This window comes from Octopus sinensis, linkage group LG9 (assembly GCF_006345805.1).
Source record: "Octopus sinensis linkage group LG9, ASM634580v1, whole genome shotgun sequence".
In the NCBI taxonomy this organism is placed as follows: domain Eukaryota; kingdom Metazoa; phylum Mollusca; class Cephalopoda; order Octopoda; family Octopodidae; genus Octopus; species Octopus sinensis.
This window is the reverse complement of record NC_043005.1, coordinates 83091980-83099479: the sequence shown is the minus strand read 5'-3', so window position 1 is coordinate 83099479 and position 7500 is coordinate 83091980. Positions and strand designations below refer to the sequence as shown.

The 7500-nt window shown below is 36.1% G+C and overlaps 1 long non-coding RNA gene across 1 annotated transcript in view; it reads left to right on the top strand.

Moving 5' to 3' along the window:
* The window catches only part of LOC118764716, a 12173-nt gene extending 4694 nt beyond the window's left edge, over positions 1–7479 (top strand). Inside the window, exon 3 of the long non-coding RNA XR_005000521.1 lies at positions 7468–7479. This is a non-coding gene — a long non-coding RNA (uncharacterized LOC118764716). The remainder of the gene's footprint in view (positions 1–7467) is intronic.
* The last annotated feature ends 21 nt before the right edge of the window (positions 7480–7500 follow it).

The window sequence follows — 7500 nt, the reverse complement described above, 5'->3', positions numbered from 1 at the left end:
CACAACATCAGTTTATAAACTAACTTTCAATCCAAGTGAGTGGATTTGGTAGACGGAAACTGGAAGAAGCCCGTACTTAGTACTTAGAAAGACACGTACATTGTTACATAAGTACTTGCTTGCATGCGTACATAGATACATACGCACATATATGTTGATGGTTACAATTCAATTTCAAGCAATTTCATCGCATAATTGTTCTCTTACGATGAGCAGCACAAAGCTTGGCATTTCAATCCTGATAGGCACCTGCACTCTTTTGCAGATATGTGACAACGATGGGTGCCTTTTGTAGTAGGTGTTAAGAGAACTTACCTATCACGCTGACATATGCCTTTCATTTCATCATGGAAGTGTTTTGCTTTTCTCATCTACGACCAGCAACGCATAATACATATTCAGTTATTTGAACAGAAAAGGGAAGTGATGCATAGTTATAGGGGTTAGCTCCCCTGCAGATGTGTACATCTCTTCCAAAATAAGTTAGACGGAGAATGTTTATGGATAACTGTTTCAAACCTTGCAGCCCCTCTACTCTAGTAATAAATTTATATTTATACCGATAGACATTGGTGCATATAGTGTTTCTTAAAGAGATCCGCTAATACGAACTTTACATATGTATTCTGTGAGTGGAACAATAAAAATATGCAGGACTTTCTTAAATTTCTGCATGTAACAATTATCTTTGTTGTTATCCAAATTCCAGTGATGGAGCTTTCGTTTCTTTATCAGATTGATACTTAAAAGTGAAAACGAAAATCATGAAGTTCTTAATGCATAACAACATGTTGGTTTTTGACTTCATTATTCGCTTTGCGTTCCTGTTTCCTCTTAAGTCAGAAAACTACGAGGTGGTGCTATTTCGTTATGAGAGACAAACACGACATTCCAATAGTCTCACAGAAATGTCCACAAAGACTAGCTCAAAAGAAGTTCGTAAGATGTTATGTTTTGTACAGGGAAGAATAGAAGTTCGGAAATGAGACTAAGATATTGTAAACCAATATTTTTTCTGTGAGAGAGGTATTCCCCACACGAGTAAATGATGGAAACTGCTAAACTAGAACAAAGCAAGAAGTACTGGACGATAAATAGCCGGGTAATACAAACATCATACGTTTCAAGTAAGATTATCCTTCTTCTAGATATGTATGTATACTTATATATAATATATTATATATATATATATATATATATATATATATATATATATATATATATATATAAGTTAATCTCTCTCTCTCTCACACACAAACACACGCGCGCGCGTTTGTGACTTTTAAATTACTCAATGCCAAGGTTCAGAGATGATAATGATTACTATAGGTAACACACGTCACATCTAAATATTGGAATATCAAATTTCATATATATAATATATATATATATATATATATATATTACAGGGTGTCCCCAAAAAATGTATACACATAGTGGTTCGGCAAAAGAGAACGATAGAATATGTACTAGGCTTACAAAGAATAACAAATTTACAATTATTTAAGGTGTGTATGCATTTTTTGGGGACACCCTGTATATAATATATATATATAAAGAGAAAGAGAGAAGTATGTATATGTGTGTGTGCTTGTATGTGTGCGTGTGTGTGTGATACATATACATATGTATAGCACCAAACATACTTACACAGCATATATAACTTTCTTCAAAGTGTGCAGCAGATATCGATTTTTGTAGTGATCATTAACTGGATAGAAATCATGTGTGTAAATCTGGAAATATTAGACACGTAAACTACAAAATTGAAAGCAGAAATTTAGAAAATATTTATAAATTTTGGAGAGTCACGGCATAAATTTCCCAGACGTAAAGATTATCATCTTTAGAGATAAAAATCTCAGAAGAAAATTAGTTTAAAGTCGTCTAAAATTGTTCTGTTTACATAAACATAGGCTTAATATAGAGGCGCTCACGCATATATACTCTCGCGCACGCACATATGCATGCACATTAACTGACACAAACAGACAATCAATAGGTGGCCACGAAATGTATTACACAGTGTAGGAAAATAGAAAACGGACTTGTACAGAATCAGGGAGACTTACATATACATATTTGAAAATATGTATGTATGTGTGTGTGTGTATGTGTGTATGTGTGTGTGTGTGTGTGTGTGTGTGTGTGTGTGTGAGTATACCTGTACATATGTATATATATGTATATGTATATATCTATCTATGTATATATAGACCGCTGTCTGTTTGCGTGTCATTGGAGGTGGCCCCCATTGTTTATTACCACCTGACTTGTATCCTTCAGAAAGTTATGCAGCCATTTTCCCAATTTTCCGACTATGCCAAGATCACGCAGCTTGTGACATACTCCATGATGGAATTTATCGAAGGCCTTTGCAAAGTTGAAATATATCACATCCACATTTGAGTGGTTGAGCAGCTGTTTCAACATCCACTCATAGAGCTGAGTCAGACAGCTTCTTTCTGGTCAGAAATCATCTTCAGTGTCAGTCAGCAAGTCATTTACCTCAAGGAAGGTGATCAGTTTTCTTCTGACTATTCGTTCCATGACTTTGCTGATGTGCGAGGTCAGAGAGATAGGTCTGTAGTTTTTGGCCTTTGCTCTACTACCTCCTTTATGAATAGGGGGTATTTTACCTTCTTGCTTGGAAGTTTGCCAGTTGCAAGGAAGCTCTGGAAGAGGGACTGCAGCGGTTTTGCTAGGTTTTATATTGATTATAGCCCAGGCTACTTTGTCTGCTCTTTCTTTTTTATGGGAGAGTTGCAGGTGCTTTTCAATCTCCAGCAGTTGTATTTTCAGGCGGAATTTTTCACTGCTTTCAATTGGTTTGTTTAGGTAATTTGAAGTTTTGTACGCCGTCTCATAAGAATTTTCCTCTCCCTAGGGATTTTGTTCTTGTGTACAGTGGCCTTTCTCTCTGGGACACATTTGTAGCATATGGCTTGCATTACAAACATGAACTACTACCGTTTACTTCACGGTCAGAGACTTAATATTGCGTGTATATATATATAATTATATATATATATATTATATACATATATATTGATAAACATGGCAAGACAACGAACAATGAAAAAGCCTCGATGTTATGTAAATAAAATAATTTATCTGTAAATGTAATATGTGACAATTATTTAATTATTTTCCCGATGGGCGGATAACTGAAGAGATGGCGGCGTGGATTTCCACCTCAACATCCAAAACTCGGAGTTTTATCATGGCTACCGAATAATTGTCACATGTTACATTTGCATATATATATATATATATATATATATATATATATATATATATAATATATATATATGTATATATAATATTAGGTGGATTGTATGGCTGAAAGAAGGACGGCGTGATGGGGGAGAAGAGAAGAGAGAGAGAGGCGAGGGAGAGAGAGAGAGAGAGAGAGAGGGAGAGAGACTGTGTCAATGTATTTATAGGAAATAGAGAGAGAGAGAAAGCGAGAAACGAAGAAAAGACAGTGTAATGAAGAAATACGGCGATGAAGGAAGATAGTGTGATGGAATGAAATAAAGGGATAGAGAAAGAGAGAAAGAGAAAAGGGAGAGATAGTATCTCTATATTTAGAGAGGAAAGAGAGGAACGAGGAAAAGACGGTGTGATGGAGAGAAGTGAAAAGAGAGAGAGAGAGAGAAAAGAAGTTATGGCCGTCTGGTGTGCAAACTCCTGAAAAGAAGTAAAGAAATAAATAAATGCCTAACTGTCACTACGGAAAGGCTGTTAAATTAGGAGTAACGAAATTTGAACCTATCTACAAGAATCAATAGTCTCGTTAAGTCAAAAGCAAAACATAGACAAAATTATAACTTTCTACTTTCGTCTAATAATAGTTTTCAGTCAATGACAGAAAATGCACATAGACGCTTATCCAGTTTTTCCTAAGAGACAGGTATTTCCAAAGCAGTGGAATATTTGTAACTTTTTTTCAAATTATTGTAATACCATGTGCTGTTTAATACGATACACTGCTTGACGACCTTAATCAATAACCAAAGAACAGCTGAAGAGAAATGGGCCGTTGAGAAAATCAAACTCAATCCCAACGTGTCCTCTTTTGCGAAAAAAACTCAAAGTCACTGCTTTGGCTGTTGGTCCTGAAATTGATGAAAATGGCGCTCTCCAAGACAATGCCAAAACCATGAGTGGGATACTGCAGAAACAGTACTGCTCTGTCTTTAGCAATCCTAATATGGCCGATCTCGACTATATCAGTGATGTTAATCCTTAACACACTATATCGGACATAACGGTTGGCGCCCCTGATCTCTTAGCAGCAATAAACGAAATTAAACACAATTCAGCAGTAGACCCTGATAGATTCCTTGTTTGTATCTTGAAAGTGTGTGGTCACCATCTTGCATCTCCTCTTGCTAATCTGTGAAGGAACTCACTGGATGCTGGTTATATTCCTGAAAACTTTCTGTCCCAGTCTGTTGTCCCAGTTTTTAAAAAGAGAAACAAGTCCCTTGCAGTGAACTACCGGTCGATCTCACCTCTCGTATCATCAAGGTGTTTGAGAGGGTGGTGAGATCACGGGTAACCCACTTTCTTGAAAGCAACAGACTCCTCAACCCCAACCAACATGGATTCCGTAATTGAAGGAACTGCCTAACGCAGCTCCTGCATCACCCTGATGACATTTTGAAAGCTTTAAGAGAGGGTTCGAACACTGATGTCATCTACCTTGATTCCAGCAATGCCTTTGACATGGTGGATCATAAGATCCTCTTGAAAAAAATAATCCAACACTGGTGTCTCTGGAAAGTTACAACAATGTATCAAGTGTTTCCTGACAGACAGAACCCAACACGTAGTCGAAGGAGTAAAATTAGCCCAGCCAAAGATAGTAGTGGTGTTCCACGAGGAACTGTGTTGGGCCCACTTCTTTTCATCATCTATATCAATGACATTACTGACATCATCAAGTACAGTAACATAAGATATTTGCAGATGATTCTAAGATCCAGAAGGTCATCAATGAAGTGGGTGACCGGGCATGCCTTCAGTCAGATCTACTGGCTGTCGACCAATGGCCAGAAAAGAATAATATGCTCCTGAACGAAGAAAATTTGAGTTAATCCACTTCAGAAAAGAGGATACCCTGAAACTCTTATACGCCCTTCCTTCAGGTGAAACTCTCATGGCATCCAGCATCAGAGACTTGGGAGTTATTGTGGACAACAACATAAGCTGGGCCGCTCATATAAACAGCAGAATGTGTTCCTGGATTCTCAGAACTTTATTCTTCTCTTCTCTACTTTTGCCCGATCCCACCTTGATTACTGTTGTCTACTGTGGTCTCCCCACACGAAACAGAGTATCACGAAAATTGAAGCACCTCAAAGGTCAATTACAAAAGAAAAAAAAATATATGGCATGACAGGCTTTGACTATTGGGGTCGACTAGAAAAGCTCTAGCTTATTCTCTCTCCAACGCCGCCGTGAACGTTACATCATCTGCATGATGTGCAACGTATTCCATCAGCATTGCCCAAATGATGTTGGCATACAAGACTTGGGTCCCGTGCTATCCGCCCAAAACAAAAATCATACTCGTATCCCATAACAAAATCCCCAGAAGGATGAAATGCAAAGTCTACTCTGGCGGTATTTGAACCCACAACATAAAGTTACAAGAAACGCCCCTAAGCATTTTCCAGCACGGTAACTATTCTGCCAGCTTGCCGGATTAATGAGTAGATGTATTGAAATAAAAAAGGCCTTTCAATAAGTTCAAACGAATCGACATGTAGACAAGTTACAGAACCAATGCACATACACTAGAAACTCATATTCGACGTATAGAGAAAATACGAAATAACACCCAGTTTCCCACAAATCTCAGGTATAAATTCACACAACTATCACTACCCCCAAACAAATTAACAGTTATGTAAGCACGAACACAATAATAATGAAATAATTAAGCGACAGAGACAATGTTAATATCGTGAAGTAATATCGATCCCCACTTAAACGTGGATGTTTTGTTAGAACAAGCTATATTGCAGTAGATACCATGAGAGAAACTCTCATACTGGTTTCTGGTACAAAAAACACTCTAGTTTATATCGCTAACGGGAAGATAAATGCCAGCCATCTCCAGCTCATCGAGCATCCATCATTGACAATACCAAAGAAGGTCGAATTCAGGTGATCTGGTGGTCTCGACGCTGGAGATGTTGCTAGCGATATAAACAAGTGTGCATTTTACAAGAACAACCGAAATAAGTTTATTTTATGGTATCTACCACAGTATATATTGTTCCAACAGAACATACACGTTTAAGTGGGGATATATATTACCCCTCACAATAATACGGATGCAATATGATAATCCCGTTTTTGTTTTTTTTCTGAAAGGGTTTATCTGTATCGATTTCTATTAACCAATCATAACAGTTTTGTGTCTGCTTCTTTATTGAGTAATCTCCATTTATTATTATTATTGTAAGCTGTATTTTGACTCGCTAGTGTTGTTTATTGGATTATCTTTTACGCATTGGTTGGCTCAGTGTTTGTTCTGTTTCAGAATTTTGTTTATGCGATTAGCCTGTATAGCTAAAATATTTCGTCTGTAGATATTTTTTGTATCTGAAATCATTAGATATGATTTTGGTTGTCATACTTTTAGGTTCTTGTGTTTTCTATAATTTCAGTTTGTATCTGATGTCGCAAAATAAGATTTTAATATATTTGTTTGTTGTCATTTCATTTACTGGTGAGGAAATAGAAGTGATGACATACTGTTGCTTCCTCTGCAGGAGGAAATTACAGCAATGCTAACGTCAGTGGTACAACAAAGCAAATTTGTCATGGAAAAGAAAGTCGAAAGCTATCATATAATAAGCAACCCCCAAGGCAGAAAATATGAAAAATAACTTTAGCGACTTCAGATATTAATTACAAGATTAACAAATGCAAATATAAACTAGCAAATTATGTCAAATACATTTCTAACGATCCTAGAAATATAATAGCAATTTACGAATTATACAGAACGAAAATTTGAAAACAGCACAACATAAAATTATATGAAAAATGTATATTTAGCAATTTGAGATATAATATAACTTTAGTAAACAGGATATAAATGACGTAGCCCACAGAAAATCAAAACAGCTATTAAGCCAATCCACGAATAAGCGATAAACAAACAAGCAATTTTAGTGAACAAGTAAAGCATAACAAATTTAGAAAATAAGCAAAAAAAAAAAAAAACTGGTTGAGAATACGTAATAAGGCAAACAGACAGAATCTAATACTGTATTGATCACCGGGTGTATATATACAGTTAAACATTTACAGAAAACATTAAGAGTTTTTCGTAAACTCTACCTATATATATATATATATATATATATATATATATATATATATATATATATATATATTATATATATATAAAATGGAGAAGGCCAATTTATGGGATTACCTTAGGTTTCCCGTCCATAAAGGGTTTAGCTTTATGGC